Source organism: Equus przewalskii, chromosome 16, assembly GCF_037783145.1.
Source record: "Equus przewalskii isolate Varuska chromosome 16, EquPr2, whole genome shotgun sequence".
Classification (NCBI taxonomy): domain Eukaryota; kingdom Metazoa; phylum Chordata; class Mammalia; order Perissodactyla; family Equidae; genus Equus; species Equus przewalskii.
In genome coordinates, this window is record NC_091846.1 from 44,911,650 (window position 1) to 44,930,208 (window position 18,559).

Consider the following 18,559-nt stretch of genomic DNA (forward strand, 5'->3'; position numbering starts at 1 on the left):
ATGCTATTTCTTCTCAGATATATATTTCTACTTCAGCTCTTTTCTTAAATTGACTCCTAATATGCACACCCAGACACTTATATCTCAGTGGCAAATAAGATCTTTTGAAACACCTTTCAAGCTTTTTTGTAAGTTGTTGTTTACATTCAGATCTTTCTATCTTTTGCTTTGATGGAACAAATGACATCTCTTTATCTGGATTTTATGAAGTTTCTCACAACTATCATCAGCATCACTTAACATGTCATTGTGATCAGGTCTCAAGAAAATAAAACTACCTAATAGGATTTCTGATAACCAGGGATGTGGGCTATGATTTAAGCATCTTCTTCTGTACACCTACCACTTACATAAAATTAAGAATTAGTTGATTGATATTACCAAGGCAGTAAAATATCGCTACTTGTTTGATTAGGGAAATTTGTTTGCTTTGTTTTATTGTATTATATTGTATATAGAATGATTTAGAGCTATTGTTTCCATTGTATTTCTCCACCCCCTGACCTGGAGTAGCTAGTAAAATTAATTTTCTTAAATTCTTTGGTTTCAAGTGCCATGTTTTTCTTTCCTCCGGGACTCTGTAAGATAGGTGTACCGTTAAGAGGCCATTAGCAAGACTGAAATTCTTAACCCCTTTTTAAAGAGACATCCATAGAAGTAAGAAATTATCACCATTAGAGGATCAACCTCTGCTGTTTATTTGCCTGTGAACCTTGCTAAGGTGGAAGTATTCCAACAAGGTCTAAAGTAAACAAAAAGTTAGGTTGGGATAGAAAAAGAAAGGACAATTCTACTACGGAGGAGGCTAAGGAAAAAAGGATTTAGTGTGCAATATTAGTGAGAGATTTGTTTATTTAAATAGCTTATTATACTTGCATTTTGATGACTCTTATTTCCACACTCTGCTTTCCTAACACTTTCCTACATATAAGAAAGTGTTTTTCTGCACCTCTACACTAATGATTCCTCACTCAGCAAGGCTTGCACTTATTAAAGCTTTTTATTGCCACTTTGCTTAAAGAGGTGTTTGAACTCTAGCAGGTAGGCAAATCCAGAAGGGAAATTCACTTGGAAGTATTCATAATGGAATACAAGAATGAAAAATAAAATTATTGCTGTGGACTACACTTTCTTTTTTGTGGTCTCTGCAGATACATCAGGTTGTTGCACTTTGACTTACAATGTGAAATAGATCTTCTCTGGGTTCAAATACCTAACAGTGTAAGAAATTCCTTCCCATTCATCATTGTGTGAATGTTAGGATATGACCTATTGAAGATATAACAACATAGGCTCATTATTTCTTTCTCCTCAATAAGAAAGTATTCTGAAGAAAATGCATGGTGCTATTACAAATCAACTCTCATTTTCCAACAAATGGTTCAACCGATCTTCAATAATCCTGTTTTCCAGTAACTGTTTCCCATTGAAAAGTTTTTTCTTTTTATTTTCCATTGTTTTCTTGATTAAAAAGTGTAATAATAGAGATAACAATGGGTGTTAATAATATTTTGCTGAATGTCTTCCCATTAAAAATTTTTACTGTGAGCAGCCTGCGACGCGCTCATAGATGGACAATATACTTACTCTTTATAGGAATGATGACAACTCTTAATTTTTATTACTATTATTTTTAAAATTCCTTTATTGTCATTTTATTGGGATTTCAGGAGGGAGAGAAAGTAGAGGGTTTTATTCAATCCACCATTGGTGCCTGGAATATAGATTTCATTTTCTTTCTTTTCTGAAAGGAAGATTGGCCCTGAACTAAAATCTATTACCAATCCTCCCTTTTTTTGCTTGAGGAAAATTGCTGCTGAGCTAACATCTGTGCCATTCTTCCTCTATTTTGTATGTGGGATGCCGCCACAGCATGGCTGATGAGCCACATGTAGGTCTGCACCCGGGATCCAAACCTGAGAATCCAGGGCCGCCAAAGCGGAGTGCGCAAACTTAACCACTATGCCACCAGGCTGGCCCCTGAATTTTTATTTTAAGATGAGTCACGAGGGTCCCAAATCCTTCGAATTATCTAAGAAGTAGAAATCTTGAGCCTTAAAATTTCTTTTATGCTATGCCTTCGTTAGTTTTCAGCATTCAACCAGCATTTATTCCATGCCTATTTTAAATGATAAAACGGGCCTGTACTCTAAAATGAATGAAGAGTGGCTGAAAACCTGAAGGACCGTAGATACCACTCACTTGAACACAGTGTTAGAGTTACATTTTCAGAAAGAAGGACGTACAGAGAGAGAGTTCTTACTTTGAGAGTATAGTAAGACGTCTTCCCCAGGGAATTGTTCAAGATGAGTAGGAGATGGAGAAGGAGCTTTCAGTTCAAGAATCTGCAGAAAGAGAAGGCGCAAATTGCCTTGTTTGTTTGTTCAGGAGATTATGAGCTGTCCGTTCCAGCAACAAGTTACTAACTAAGAATGAGGCACGAAGAGAAATGAGGGAAGTTTGGCAACAGGTTGTAAGTTTTTCTGTTACTGCTGCAAAGTTTCTGATTTTTTGTTTGATTTTGTATCTTAGTCAATGCACATTACAGTTAAGATCAACTCAGGCGATATTATAAAACCACTTTTTCATTTTAAGGGAGAGGTTCTATTTCTCCTTGTTGTGTGTAAGCCAGCAAAGGAATATTTTCCATTCAAATAGGTTATCATCAGCTCCTTATATTGTATCAAAAATGACAATTCTTCTCTGGGTGGGCCTGAAATTTTGGATGATAGTTGGAGTAATATTTAGTCATTGGCTAAGTATGCCAAGTCCATACAGGATTTTAAATATCAATCTATATAGAGAGTTGTTCAAGTGTACAAAATGCATGTGGCATTAGCTAGTAATGACATGTTAATACAACCTAACTCTCTTTTCTGTGTTGGAAGACCATGTAGGCATTTAGGTCTTCTGGATCTTTAAGTTCAGAACCATTCAGAATTTCTACCTGAGCCGTATTAGGCCATTTAGGGAATCAGAGTTGTCTTTGCCTCAAGGAGTAAAACGTATTTGCTTTTTTTGCTATTACACTGTTTTCCCTGCACTTTAGTACCAGTAAATAATTTACATAAAAACGAACAAAAAAGTGGCTAATATTTCCTTTTCGTCCACAAGGTGAGGAACTTTATACTCCATCTCTACCCACTTCCACCTCACCCTGTTGTGTTACATCTGGCTGATTTTCTTCTCAGGCACCAGATGGTGAGCCTTATAACTATTTCTTAAATTCTAGGCTTCAGTTGCTACTGTAGCTCTCCTAGTACAGTCTTCTAAGCATTACTCCCAGTATCTTAGGTCTCTGACAACTCCTGGAAGATGCTACTCTGAACTGCAGTTCTCTCATTTAGCAGCAAGCACTTGCTCTCCATTGCCTTCTGTAAACAGCCTCAATTGCTGTGTCCTCCTCTAGACCCATCAAGGTGCTTTCAAATGCCAACACCAGCATGAATCCTTCCCTCTCACCTCAGAAAGCAAGATTCTGCATTCTCTAAATTTCATTTAGATCTTTATTCTTTTGCAGAATCCTACCTTATACACTGCTGAATCATATGGACACATGTAGGCTCCTTGATACTAGAGGTAACACTTATTTAAATTTGTATTCCCAACACTTCAGCACAATGTCAAGCACTTACTAAATGCCCAATAAATGTTTGCTGATTCAGTGAAAGAGACTAAAGAATGAAGGGAGAAAGGAAAGGAGGAAAGAAGGAAGAAAGAAAAAAAAAGGAAGAATAAAGGAAAGAAAGACAGGTTTTACTGACTGTAGCAAAATTTTAGGTTTTATTTTATTTTCTGTTTCTCCAAGAATGCCCTGTAATGAATACTTTCTCTTCCTTCCTTCCTTCCTTCCTTTCTTTCTTTCTTTCTTTGCTTGAGGAAGATTCTCGCTGAGCTAACATGTGTGCCAATCCTCCTCTACTTTGTATGTGGGTCACCACTATAGCCTAGCTGATCTGTGGTGTAGGTCTGCGCCCAGGATCCAAACCCGCAGACCTGGGACACTGACTTGGAGTGCACCAAACTTAACCACTATGCCACAGGGTCAGTCCCAATATGTTCTTAATAGATAAATTTATATCCAATCTAGAAAACGTAAGACACAACACAAATGTGGTAAAATATATTTTATAATAATATTTTGAAGAAAAATTGGATATCTTGTATGCATTCCATTCCATGGACTTCACCTCAGTTTTTGTAAAGCAAAGATAAATTTTTCACATTTAAGATGGGAATAAATGCTGAAATTATCCCAATTTTCTATTATTTTCTTATTATTTCTTAACAGTGGAAATTAAAATATCAGAAAATGAGTTTTTATTCCAGAAAAAAAAGTTGTAAGGTCATCGAGCATTATTGTTCCTGTTGCAGTTAGCGAGGAATTTAGACCTATCACTCGACTTCTTGTTTGAAGATGTTTCTGGGAACAGAGTTGTTACATTTGTAGAGGGAAGCTACCAAATTCAATTCATGAACTGTTGTTTTTCCACACTATTACCCTATACATGCCTATTATTTTCTAGAAAGCCTGTCACTCATGACTATTTAGAAACACTTTCTTTGAGGTCAAAGAAGGAGGTTGCATTTGATGGTTTGTTTTGCCTCCCGTGGCTTCCTCCTTACTCTTGAAATAGATTCTTTCCAACAACGCCATCATCAAAAGGGGCATTTTCATGATGACAATAAGAATAAAATGTCTGATGACATAGCTTTTGGATTCAACATATTTATAAAGACAATAATTATAACTTTGACATTAATTGCAGCCCATTGGTGGTTTTTTTCCTCCTGCCCTTGCCAATAGGCCCTAAATCCAGGCTTCAATTTCTTTTGTATTCATTCTGCCTCGAATATAATGATTACCATTTAACTCGGTGGTTACATAATCCTAGTGAAATTTTAATGTGGACATCTTGCATTAACTTTCTTTCCTTTAACAACAACAAAAAAGGAAAAGGTGGCCCCTAAATAAATGAAACTCAATTTCACGGCACATTATCTCTCTCCATTCTTCCCTCACAGCTTTCATTTTCATTAAAATCACAGACAACCATAAATTAATAATTACTTCAGGTTGACTAAATGCAGGCCATACCATTTAGCTCTTGCTTTCCTACAGTGGCCCTTCTTGTTCATGCTGGAAAAATGTTAATTTAGATAATGTGGCTTGCCCCTTGTCTTATAATTCTGTTTTGCAGTTTCACTGATCTATAATGGTCTGTTCTTATTAGATAGTATTAACTTTATCTTTTGTTCAATCAAGCTTTACACTTTGCTTGGAAGATAACTATTGCAAACTCTCAGTTGAAATGTGTCATTATCTACGTATCTATTATATTTCAATCCTGCTCAAAATGCTTTCTGTGTTTACTAACTTATTTGTGATTCCATGCATTCACAAATGCCTTATCCATTAGCTTAAAGTGTGTGTTAGAGCCACTTAAAAGGAGAATTGAGATATATACACAAAATTCTAACCCTTTATAATTATGAGAATTTCAAATAAGCTATATTATTTCACATTTTAAAAGATTTCGGTAGTATTTGTTTCACTTAAAGAAGTAGTAACTAAAAATTCAATCCAGCTGCTTCTCTAGTTTCTCTGATATTTGAAAACTCTGCTCAGCCTTAAGACAAGTTATTGTATTGTTTACTTAAAACCCTACTTCCTTAGACAGCTTTTTAAGATAGGCATCTATTTTTATAGAGGGTCCAGAAGGAAAGCAGTTACACAATTGTACGTTAGTACACTGAGAACAATAAAATACAGGATCTGCCAGCTGAAATGGAAGTTAACAGTTTAGCCTCTGGCAATATTATTTTTGAGAATGCTTTCACTTTCTTAAGTTTAGGTAAAGCTAGTGGTTGATTTGAACTAAATAGAATTCACTCAGTACTTTAGAACGCGTGCTACAGTGAAGAATGGCTTCAGGTAAGTTAAATAAGCTTACCGTGTTTAACAAGGTTAAGTTAGGCTATAGAAAAAGAAAAACTCCTCGGTAAAAAATATATTCATATTTCTAACTTTACTTCAAGCTTTTGGAAAAATTAAGTAATTAATTGGTTGAAGATGTAATAGAGATCTTACCTTTAGCCCAAGGTATAAATCACTTACAGCATCCAATACAATGGTGCGCTCAATGAAATCCTTAAATAAACATTCTCACCATCTGGGCTATGGGGTAAATATTCCTCATTAAAACATTTCTCCTTTCCTTTGGATTATTACAGATCGGGTCTTTATTACTATCATCTAAATGGACAACCACATACTGCATGATTGTAAGACATCATATTTATTTCTGCTCAGTTGTTGAAGGATACAATTTTTAAAAACAAAATAAGGTAAATTACTTTTCAAGGAATATCCACCAACAACTAATTCACAGGCTAGAATCATTCAATAAGTTTTGACTCCCTTCATGTTATGGCAAATTTTAAAATAATAACCTGGATTAACTTTATTCGGTGTTAATCCACATACGTAATTGCCATCAAATTATCTAGTTTGTAGGTATTACGTTATGGAGAAACATGGCATTTTCATTATTTGATTTTCCAATGAATATTTTCCTTAACTAATGATAAATCACGTAAGCCATGTTTACCAATTATTATATCCTGAAAATGTCCCTGTGTATTAAAGACATGGTTGCCCTGAACCCCACAATCTAAAAAGTCCCAGAGGAGACATTTGAAATGGCTCAAACAATACAATAGTTTGAAATTGATCTGGGAATCTCATTTCCCTCTCTGTACCAAAGCTCAACTGTGTTTGCTATAAATATTATGATACTTTTCTGCACGTATTAGCATCTCTCAGTGCTTTAACTAAAACATAACTTGCCTAATACTACAAATTAATTTTACAGGCATTGTACTTTTAACCCGTCTATTCTAAAATTTATTTTTATAGTGGGAGCAACGGAAGAATCACAATGTGTTATGATATTTAAACTATTAATCTTTTTATATACTTAAATTTAAAAAGAAAAATTAATTATATTAGAGCTTCATCATTAAAAGCAACTAAATTAAGGGAATGATGTGTTGAAATATTAACAGATTGTTTTCTTTTGAGTCCCAGGCTAAAGATTTATGTATCCATTTCGAATAAGCCCCTCCTCCAATGTAGAAATACCACATTCTCTAATCGTTTCTTTTTGGGTCTATTTTGTAGTCAGATATGTTTTTATATTATAGTATGTGACGTTTTTGTAAATCGTAAAAAGAAGCAAAAGACATACTTTGCTTAAAGGGTACACTTGCTAATTGCTTATGTGAAATTGACTGAATGGACTTTGTTGTCCTGCAGGCTTCATATCTCTGACCCATCATGTAGCCTTTCGTGATGTTTTGACAAGCTACTTATATTCTTTGAACTTCAACTATTTCTTCAGTAAAATGAGGGTAGACTTGCATCATAGAATTGTTTTGAAGATTAAGCGGTAAAATATTTTAAAGTGCTTGGCAAAGTAAGACCTCTAAATAATACTTGCTAGTCCTTTTATTTTACCCTTCAAAATTAACAGCTAAATGGAATTTGATTTTTTTATTAAGATTAAATAGGAGTTAATTATTTAGAAAATAGCTTATATTTTTTTATAATGTGGGAGGGCTGTTTGTATTTTTTCTCAAGCTTACCGTAAAAGAGAAAATATTATGCTAGAATGTAGAGTTGCAAGACACATGGCCTAATGCCTGTGAAGCTGTGGCTAATGTTAATAACTTTCAAGCAGCTATGTTAATAGCTATGAAAAAGAATGGCAAGGGTTGGAAGATAGGAGAGTGGTTTGGGAGAGTATTTGGTTCCTTGAAACCAAAGAGTGAGAAGGTCTGTATTGGTCTCCTGTGTACCCTCCTGGGAATGCTCTTGGAACCCTGATGCCTATGACTGAGCTGGGAGACATAATAGAAGTCCCCATATCCAAAGGCACTCTTCCACTAGAGCCACCTGCTCGGAATAGATCCTAGAAACCTAGCTATGGTGCATGGGCAGTACATCAAACATAAACTGAAAAACTTATTTTCAGAACACTTCCAACAATCTGTTGAGATTGGTTTAAGGGGGTCAAAGTCTTCCTTCCATCTCAAATCCCACAACATAACAGAAAACATATTTTAAAGAAGAATAAATCCACACTGACTCTGAAAAACTACTGTATTTTCAGTGGTCCATAAATACTGAAGAATTACGAAGGTTAGAAAATACATGGGTACAACTATAGAGAGAAACAAAACTGGAGGATACTTGAGCCCTAAACCCAGGCAGGCTGAAATACGACAGAGGTAGAAACAGTAGAGGCGAACCAGGCGGTGAGTCAGTCAGTGGTGTCACTGGCTTTTGGGAATGATAACTCAGGAGATGCATTTGGACCAGCCAGGTGGACCAGACTCTCCTTTTCTCCCTGATTGTTCTAAGCATTAGTAATAGTGATATTTCTAGTCAAACTATAGCAGTGAATCTAGTGCTTGGGGAAAATTGGTGGGATCATGCCTTGGCTAGGTACCCCCTACTCCCCAGAAAAGATATTCTACATGTCTACATTAGAGGCGATTGGCCAATCCTCAAAATTTCAAGAAAATCAATTAACAACAATAATAGTTAACAAATGTCAAAAATTTATATGACAGACACTATGCTAGATACTTTATATGCAGTATCTGATTTAATCTCTACAATAATTGATAATATTGGTCGTTCTACTTTATTTTATTTTAATTGGTGAGAAGTTTTCTTCTTGAAAGACCGAATAATAACCCTCAGGTCATACAGCTAAGAAATGAGAGAACTAACTTGCATTTGATCCTAAATAATCTGACCCCAGAGTGTTTGTTCTTAGCAGCCATGCTTGATGGATTATCAGAACTTTGGATCATCTCAGAATTATTCTGAAAGACAAAGGGATGGAGAGCCCGATAGACCATTTACTGTAACATTTGCCTCATAAGAGTTCCAAAAGAACACTTACCATATGATCCAGCAATCATGCTCCTTGGTATTTACCCAAAGCAGATGAAAACTTATGTCCACATAAAAACACGCACACAGATGTTAATAGCAGCTTCATTTATCATTGCTAAAACTTGGAAGCAACCAAGATGCCCTTCAGGAGGTGAATGGATTAATAAACTGTGGGACATCCAGACAATGGAGTATGATTCAGTGCTAAAAATAAATGAGTTATCAAACCACAAAATGACATGGAGGAAGCTTAAATGTATATTACTAAGTGAAAGAAGCCATTCTGAAAAATCTACATTCTATATGATTCCAATTATATGACCTTCTGGAAAAGGCAAAATTATGGAGACATTGAAAAGATCAATGGTTTCCAGGGGTTGGGGTGAGTGAGGGGAGGAACGAGTAGGTGAAGCACAGGGGATTTTTAAGGCAGTGAAAATACTCTGTATGATACTATAATTATAGATATATGTTATGATACATTTGTGCAAACACCCAGAATGTACAACACTACAAGAGAACCCTAAGGTAAACCAAACTATGGACTTTTGATGGTTATTTTGTGTCAATGTGGGTTCATCAACTGTACAAATGTACCACTCTCGTGGAGGATGTTGATAATGGGAGAAGCTATGCATGTGTGGGAGCAAGGACTATATGTAAATCTCTTTACCTTCCGCTCAATTTTAATATGGACCTAAAACTACTTTAAAAATAACAATATTTTTTAAAAACATAAATAAAAACTTCCAAAAGAGGATAAAAGACAAAGTAGGAATAATCAAGGAAATAATAGAATAAAGTAATTAAGAGCTGAAAACATGTCTTCAGATTGAAGGATACACTAAATACTGTACAGAATTAACGGAAAAGGCACACAGCTAGACAAATCATGACATTTCAGCATCACATGGATGAGAGAACATCCTAAAAGCTTGGAGGACCAAAAAGGCTGTTTTTCTAAAATTCAGGATTCTAAAAAAGCATTAACAAGTTTGTAAGGAACCGTAATTTTAAACCTGTGTCATTAATTACTTAAACCGTCATTTATATGTGAAACAGCAAAAACAACAAAATAAAGATATTTCAGATGAAAAAATACTCAAGGATAATACTCCATATAAATATTCTGTTCAAATATTGTCATAATTCTGTCACTAACTCTCTAGATGATCTTAAGGCATGTGGCATTTGAGAAAGGATATGGGTAGAAGGTCTGGACAGGAGGTTAATAGAAAAGGTCTTCCCTCCTTCATAAGAAAGATATAGATACTCATTATTTATAGATTGATAAAAAATAATTGTGTGTTAAATGATTGAAGATAATGAGATGAAGTCTATAAATAGGATATATCCCCTAAACCACTAGAAAAAAAAATGAAGGGAAGAAAGAAAGTGATGAAAATGCAAAGCCCTAAAAGAAAATATAAAGAATAAATAGTACAGCATGTTAATAAGCCCAAATTTATGAGTGATCCTAACAAACAAGATTGGGTCACCACCTGTACTAAAAGGCATAGATTATCCAAAATGATTTAAAGAAAATCTATGATAAAATGAAAATCTACATATGAGAAGCTAAAAGAAAGCAAAATTACACACATCTCAACATTTTAATATAATTGATTTGAAAATACATATATCAAGAAATATTTACAAATAGAAAGCAATTGTATCACTAGTAACATCAGACAAATTAGGATTCAAGTCAAAATTGGATGGATTGGGCTTTTTTATTTTGCTAAAATTTATAGTTCAATATGTATTTTGAAATATAAAAGAGAAAAGAAAGTGAGACGAGGCCAAATGACAAATGCAGAACATAAATAGTGAAAAATAAGACAAATTTTCATGTGCAATTGACATATAAAAAAACAAATTCTAAAAGTAGAGATATTAAAACATCAATAACAAAATTGTGTTGTACTAATATATCCATTGAATATTTAATGTAGCAAAAGAGAATGCATTCATTCAAGATACATAAAATTGTCACAAAAATTGACCTTTGAGTTCAAAAGAAAGGCTCGATAAAATAATTTTAAAAGCGTATTTTATGGGCTATACATCAGATTACAATGTAAGAAAATTAGACAATAGTAAAAGATAACACTTCTGTACTCCCCAATCCACTCATATTGACAATATTGTTTTTTAAGGAATCATTACATAATTACTGATTAATGATGAAATAAAAATGAAAATTATTAAATATTTTAAGTGCATTATATTAACAGTGTTTCCTATGGGGGAAAAAAAAACTTGTATGATATAGCCAAAGTATTGTTTGTAATATAAGATGTAAATGTAATGTATTAATTTAAAATTAACTTGTACTGAACCTAAAGGACTCCACTTACAGTTCCTCAAAACTTAGAATAACAAGAAGCAAAAACAGTTTAAAAAAATAGAGACAAAAACAAAAAACAATGGAACAGAAAATAATAAGGAAACAGGTTCCGCAAATATAACCCAAAGCTGGTTCTTTGAAGAAGATCAATAAAATAGCCAAACTTTTGCAAACCTGAATACGGGAGAATTGTGACGAGAAAAAGACAACATTAAAATTAGAAGAGATGTGTAAAAGAGGAGGTTAAAACTTTAAGATAATACATTTTCATGCTGAAAATATTGGAATATCCAAATAAAAATTACTAGGTAAGAATAATTGAAAGAGAGCTCATCAGGAATACAGAATTAATCCAATGACATGCCACTGGCAGATAAACAAATGAGCACTACTTTAAGCAAATATTCTTTAAATATTTATTCAAATATCATTATCAGGGAAGTGAACAATTATTGAAAACTAATCACACACTAGGCACTATTCTAAGAACCTTGTATGGATAATCTAATTTAATCCTCACAAAAAAACCCATGGGGCATGGAAAATTTATCTACATCACATTGCTAGGGTGAGTGCCCAAGCCAAGATTCAAACCTAAGCTGTTTGGCTCCAAAGTCCACACTTAGCCTCCATGCTGCTCTGCCTTCTGATAATAAAAGCATACACCTGCTTCCTTAGGTGTGTGACTCATATGGAGAATCTCATCACTCTTTTCTTTAGGTCTGACCAACAGCAAACTTCACCATCATCAGAGCATAAGTGAGCTATTTAAAATTTACTAAATGCTTTCTAAGTATGATGGAACAAGGGGTTTATGGTGTGGAGTACACAGCATTTTCTTAGAGAAATCTCCAGGTACCTCCTCTAGGATTATAGTTCCAAGGTCTCTTGACTCTTTTCCTCTGTAGCCCTTCATTTTCCTAGGAAGTTCCTAATATCCTCTTATTGGATCCCTAAATTTTTTACTTGAATTTCTCTCTATGTGTAGCAAAGAGCTTTGCAGTTTTCTCAACATTTATCTCAGTACATAAATATCCCAATCTACTCTTTAATAATGTCTTAATGCATGACAAAGTCTATCATGCCAAGGATAAAAGGGTTGTTTGCTATCAGAACAACAACTACCTCTTCTTATGAGGGTCCACACTTTGAAGGCACTGTGAGTTTGAGATACAAATTATTAAAAAATTTATCATATGCACTGATTGGTGTATTGTATAAAAAATTTAAATTAGATCAGTTGTACAAGAAGTCACTTTTGGAAAATAGAGTTAATACCACCATATCTATATTTATTTTAGTTGTGTTGTATTACTCCCTAGAGCTTACACCCCACCTGGAAATTTCTCCTATGTGACTTTGAATCCTTCTCTGTCTCTTGTCACTTTGGCTTATCAAGATAACGAGTAAAATAAGGACTTACAAAAGAAGATGACTATAAATCTTCAGCTATGCATATTCGTAAAATAAAAGATTCTTATTAAAACAAGCTATTTTCCATAACCAAGAGACAGTATAACATAAAAGTAAAAAGTACACAATCTAGATGCGGGCTGCTTGGTGTGAATCATGGCTCAGCCACTCATTGGCTATGTGAGCAGAGGGAAGTTTCATAGCCCATCAGAGCTCCAGGTTTCTCCCCTATAAAGGGATAACAGTAGCCCTACTTCAGAGGAATCTTGAGATTAAGTGAGATAATATGTAATAGCATTTAAGGATTAAAAAAAAAAAAAAAAGAGGAGGGGCAGCCCTGTGGCTAAATGGTTAAGTTCGTGCACTCTGCTTCCGTGGCCCAGGGTTCAGATCCTGAGCAGGGACATGGCACCGCTCATCAGGCCTCTGTTGAGGCGGCGTCCCATATGCCATAATTTGAAGGACCGCAACTGAAAAAATACACAACTAAATACTGGGGGAATTTGGGGAGAAAAAGCAGGAAAAAAAAAAGAGGGAGCTAAAATTATTTTTCTGCTTTTGAATCCTGCTGATATGTATTCATATGCATGAAGTACAGCTTTTTATTGTCTTGTCGAATTTTTTTTCTGTAATCCTAAATTTATGGTGCTTGAAGAAATTTCTTTTTCCTATGCACTTGATTCTTGGGTTATTCCATCCATTTTGAGGGTTTCCATGATAATTCGTCTGCAGATACCTCCCAAATTGAGGTGCCTCAGCCCTGCCCAGATCTTCAGCCCGAATCCAAGAGAATCTCCACTATCTTAATCCAATGCACATGGGTCCACCATCCTCACCCTAAACTAAATGTACAAAACCATTTATCTTTTCTCTTTTTCCCTCAGAGTTACCTCTGCTCTCTCAACTATAACAGTTCAAACTTTCTTAGTTAATTAATGCCTCTCTCCCATCTATAAAATATACTTAGCAACTTTTAAAATCCCATAGATTCTATCTCCCCTAACATTCCTCACGTTTGTCTGCTGGTTAATATCCTCTTGCCTAAACTCTTACAATAGTGTTCTACACTGATTTGTTCCCTCCAGTCTCTTTCTTTTCCGTGTTATAGCCTACCTAAGAAATTATGACTTATCTTGATAAACTATGACTTCATTCTTCCTCTCAATGAGCTATAGTGGATATCACCTACCTAGTGAATGACAAGCAAACTCCTCAGCCTCAATTTATCTTGTTCTACTTCTACAGCACTTGATCACTACAACATTACTCCATCACTGCTCCCCTGTGGAAACCCCATAACTCCAGCACTTGCAGTTCCTTGAACAAATCTTTAGCTTTTCAACTTCCAGGTTCTAGATTATTCTCAACTTTCTAAATAGAATGCCCTCTTCCACATTCTAAAGAATGTACTGCCACTTTCGTGAACTACTTGTGATCAAATTAGGTTTCTTTCTTTTTTTCAACTCTTGTGGCATTTTGTTTGCAACAATAATGGCAAGAATCCCCAAAATATTGTCTGAGGCTTCATAGTGTTTCATGGGCTTCAAAGAGGAATTTGAATCCTGAATCTATTTTGGAAAATTTCTAAACCTTTTTGAGTCTGTACCTTTGTTTGTACTGTGGGGAAAATACAAACTTACTTCCTATAAAATAACACAAAAACTATAAAATGCAGAAAATAGAATCAGACGTATAATAAGTTCTCAATAAATATTAATTTTCTTAAAAATAGCAACTGGTAATGAAAATTATTCTCAATTTTTTAATATACTCCTATAAAATTATAACTCTCCTGAGCACAAGGACTCTAATTTTGATATTCCTATATATCTCTCATCTTTGTAGTCTCTGTGCAGGTCTTTACAGAGTTGGCATTTAAGAAAATTTATTAAATTAAATTCCTTTGTTTAATAATCATCATAATAATTAATGTTATAAATTTAGACGATTCCTTAAACATGTCTGGTTTTTTCACTAGAAGTTTATTGAACATAATTCCATCTCTGATTTTTACCAATATTAATGACATGAGAGGATAGGAATGCCTGACCTGTACGTTCTGAGGTTAACATTGTACATGAGAACTCCTGTTGATGGAAAAGTGCATGATTTTTCTCAAAAACAATTCCAGGAAATATACTGCTATATAGATTGGGTTATATCCATCCAGAATAGCTTTGAATGTCTGCTATATCCATTGCTTTGTCCAAATTTAGATTATGAGTAATAGAGTCATACAAAGTTTACTAACAGGAAAAAGTAATTGTTTAGACAATGTTCCTCCTCATTGTATCAAAATATTTCATACATAGTTACCAAGTGGAGATGGAATAAAGAAAGGTTAATTTAGAAAGCATCCTTCAAAATGCTAAAATGCACAAGAAAAAATTTTCAAGAGAACTTTAATTTACTATTAAAAATCTTTTATGTGGTATACCTTGCTTCATTCTACTTTTCTAGTGTCTAATTTATGTGGTGCTATGTATTTTTGTACTAAAAATTATAAAGATATTTCAAAGAAATATTAGGAGTTTACATGAATATGAAGTAAGTGCATAAAGGGTCAGGTTGGGTAAATATTTTATTAAATGGCAGAACCACTTAATGTCCTTTTATCACTGTATGTTTCTTCTATGAAGTTACAGAGTTGTTTTTAATTCTAGGAAACAAACTTTGAGAATCAGAATTGGAGAATCATATTATCCACGTCAACTCAGCAGTGAAATGATTAGTAATTGATTGCGTGTTCTGCACATTGTCCCTGCAAAGTGAGTATAAAGTATGTTAAATGTATATCAAGTCTAAAGTATGTGAATTCTATATTAGATTTTCCCATAAATTTCTTCTCTGTTTTCCAAATATTTCAAATTCCCCTTTCCTCACTGAAACCAGGAAATATACTTGGCAAACTATATGACAAAAATGTAGACCACAACATAGCATGATGAATAAATCATTAATAATTAAATATTAAGAATTAGTAAAAGAGTTACAATGATGATGAAGATGGAATAAGCTCATTACAGACCCTTTCTCCATGATTGCAATGAAAACTCTGGACAGAATACAAAGAATGACCATATTTACTCTGGACAGTACATAATAGCAGATGAATTGGGAAGGAAGTCAATCTTGAGGAAGAAAAGAAAGGCCATGACTTTTCTAGTTTTTTCTCTACCTCCTTTATCTCCTGGCTTTTACTTCAGAGTGCAAGTAGAGGTGGACAATAAAAATTAGGAGGAAAGTTCTGGTTTTCAAGGCAGAAGACAGGACACAAGGACATCTGTTAGCTGGAAAGTGGATTGGGAAAAGGATCTCCTGTTTTTTCTTTTATATTTCACCTCTGCCTGGAGGAAGCCCCAGTCATGAAGCTGCTCTGCTCCCATGGCAAGGTATCTCAAACCTCAGGCGAAAACCATCCCTCCGTCTGGAAGAATTGAGAAGGACCTCAAACATCCAAAGAGTATGGGGGAGATCACCATTATTTTGTCTCTCTTTTCTGTCTCAGCTTTGCTTGAGAATAGCCACAGTATTGCAAAATTGCTCACCATCTCAAAAGGTTAACCCATGAGAAAAACTCAGGCTTACAAGTCAGAAGACTGGGAAAGGGACCCCAGGGAACCACAGAGTGGCTGGGAAATTGGGGATGTGAGAGATGGAGAAGGGATACCCAAATACTGCACTTGAATTGACAAACACCCAGCCTCATTCCAATCTGAGCACTAATGGAACAGACACCAACAAGCATGATTAAAGCTTTGAGAACAGAATTATTGTTTACACCAAGACCTAAGTCCTAGACAAAACCCTGGGTGAACAGGCACAAGGAAACTCAAACAGCAGAGTACAGACTTTGAAACCGGAACTGACTTTAGAAGAACTGCCTACAGAAGGCAAATCAAAACTTTTGATCTGAACCTAAGCAGGCCAATTGCCTGCTAAAACAAACAGGAAAAAAGAAAATGTACAGTAAATCTTCAAAGAATTTTAACAGGACTCAGAGTTTTACAACATAATATTCAAAGTGTTCAGGACACAATCCAAAATCACTTGACATTGAAAGAACTGGGAGAATCTGGCCAACATTAGAGAGAAAAAATAATAAAAACGCCAATCCCAAGATGACTCAGATGTTGAAATTATCAGGCAGAGTCACAGCAGTTTATCACCATGTTCCACAAGCGAAAGTTGATCACTCTCAAAATTAATAGAAAGATAGAAATTTTCAGCAGAGAAATAGAAACTATATTGTATAATCAGGTGCCAAATGGAAATGTTAGAACTGAAAAATACAAAAATCAGATAAAGGTTTCACTGCATGGGCTCAATACTAGACTTGGGAATGAAATAGGAAAGACTCTGTGAACTTCAAAAGAGATCATTAGAAATTTTCCAATCTTAATAATAGAAGGAAAGAAATTGAACAAAAATAAACAGAGCTCAGGCACGCATGGGACAATATCAGAAGGTCTAATAGTCATTTCATTATTCCAGAAAAAGCAGCCAAAGTTATTGGTGCAGAATGAGAAAACATTTGAAGAAATAATGGCCTGTAAACTGTCTCCCAAAATTTTAGCAGTGTTTGATCCTTCTCTTCATTTTAGGTAAAAGTCTGTCTGTCACCCAAAGTCCAGTCTTCTCTTTAGTAATGGAACTCAAATATTATATCTGGCTAAAATGAAGACATCCTTACTCAGCTTCATTTGCACTAGATGTAGCTATGTGACTTTGGGTTGGCCCAAAGGGTATAAGTAGACCTGGTTTGAATAACTTCTAGGTGATGTTCTTGAAATGAAATGGCATGTGTCTCCTTCATTTTTTCTCTTGCTCTCTGCCTGAAAAGTGAAACTCTTAGATATCATATTGAATGCTTATCGATGTGAGGATGAAGACAACGTCCTGGGGGTGGGAGGATGGAGAAGAGCCAAAAGATAAAAGAAGAATTGACCTCAACAACATGGACTGCTAATCTGAGGACTGTTACATGATACAGAAAAAAGTGATTTAAATTATTATCATTCAGTTAGGAATTTGTTATAGGAGCTGTACATCTATGCTAATGTAGGATATTAGCTCAATTACAATTCAGACATTTCCTCTGCACACCATTAAAAACAGCCCCTTCCACACAAAAACAGACAAACAGATCAATGAACAGAATTGAAAGCCCAAAAATAAAACCACACATCTATGGACAGTCAATCTTCAACAAAGGAGCTGAGAATATACAACAGAGAAAGGAAAATCTCTTCAATGAATGGTGTTGGGAAAACTGGACAGCCACATGCAAAAGAATGAAAGTAGACCATTATCTTGCATCATACGCAAAATTTAACTTGAAATGCATTAAAGATTTGAATGTAAGACCTGAAACCATAAAACTCCTAGAAGAAAATATAGGCAGTACACTCTTTGACATAACATCTTTTCAAATACCATGTCTACTCAGGCAAGGGAAACAAAAGAAAAAGTTAGCAAATGGATTTACATCAGACTAAAAACTTCTGCAAAGCAAGGGAAATCATGAACGAAATGAAAATACAGCCCAACAACTGGGATAAGCTATTTGCAAATCATTTATCCGACAAGGAGTTGATCTTCAAAATATATAAAGAACTGATACAACTCAACAAAAAATAAAACAAAGAACCTGGTCGAAAAAACGGCAGAGGATATGAACCGACGTTTTTCCAAAGAAGATATACAGATGACCAACAGACACATGAAACAACGTTCAACAACACTAGCTATTAGGGAAATGCAAATCAAAACAACAATGAAATATCGCCTTATACTGGTCAGAATGGCTGTGATCACCAAGACAAAAA

The 18,559-nt window shown here is 34.7% G+C and overlaps 1 long non-coding RNA gene across 5 annotated transcripts in view; it reads left to right on the plus strand.

The window, feature by feature from the left end:
• The first annotated feature begins 5,712 nt into the window (after window positions 1-5,712).
• The window catches only part of LOC139076476 (uncharacterized), a 116,455-nt gene continuing 103,608 nt past the window's right edge, over window positions 5,713-18,559 (plus strand). For all 5 annotated transcript variants that reach the window (XR_011528122.1, XR_011528121.1, XR_011528124.1 and 2 more), the window contains exons 1-2: window positions 5,713-5,935; window positions 15,395-15,499. This is a non-coding gene — a long non-coding RNA (uncharacterized lncRNA). The remainder of the gene's footprint in view (window positions 5,936-15,394; window positions 15,500-18,559) is intronic.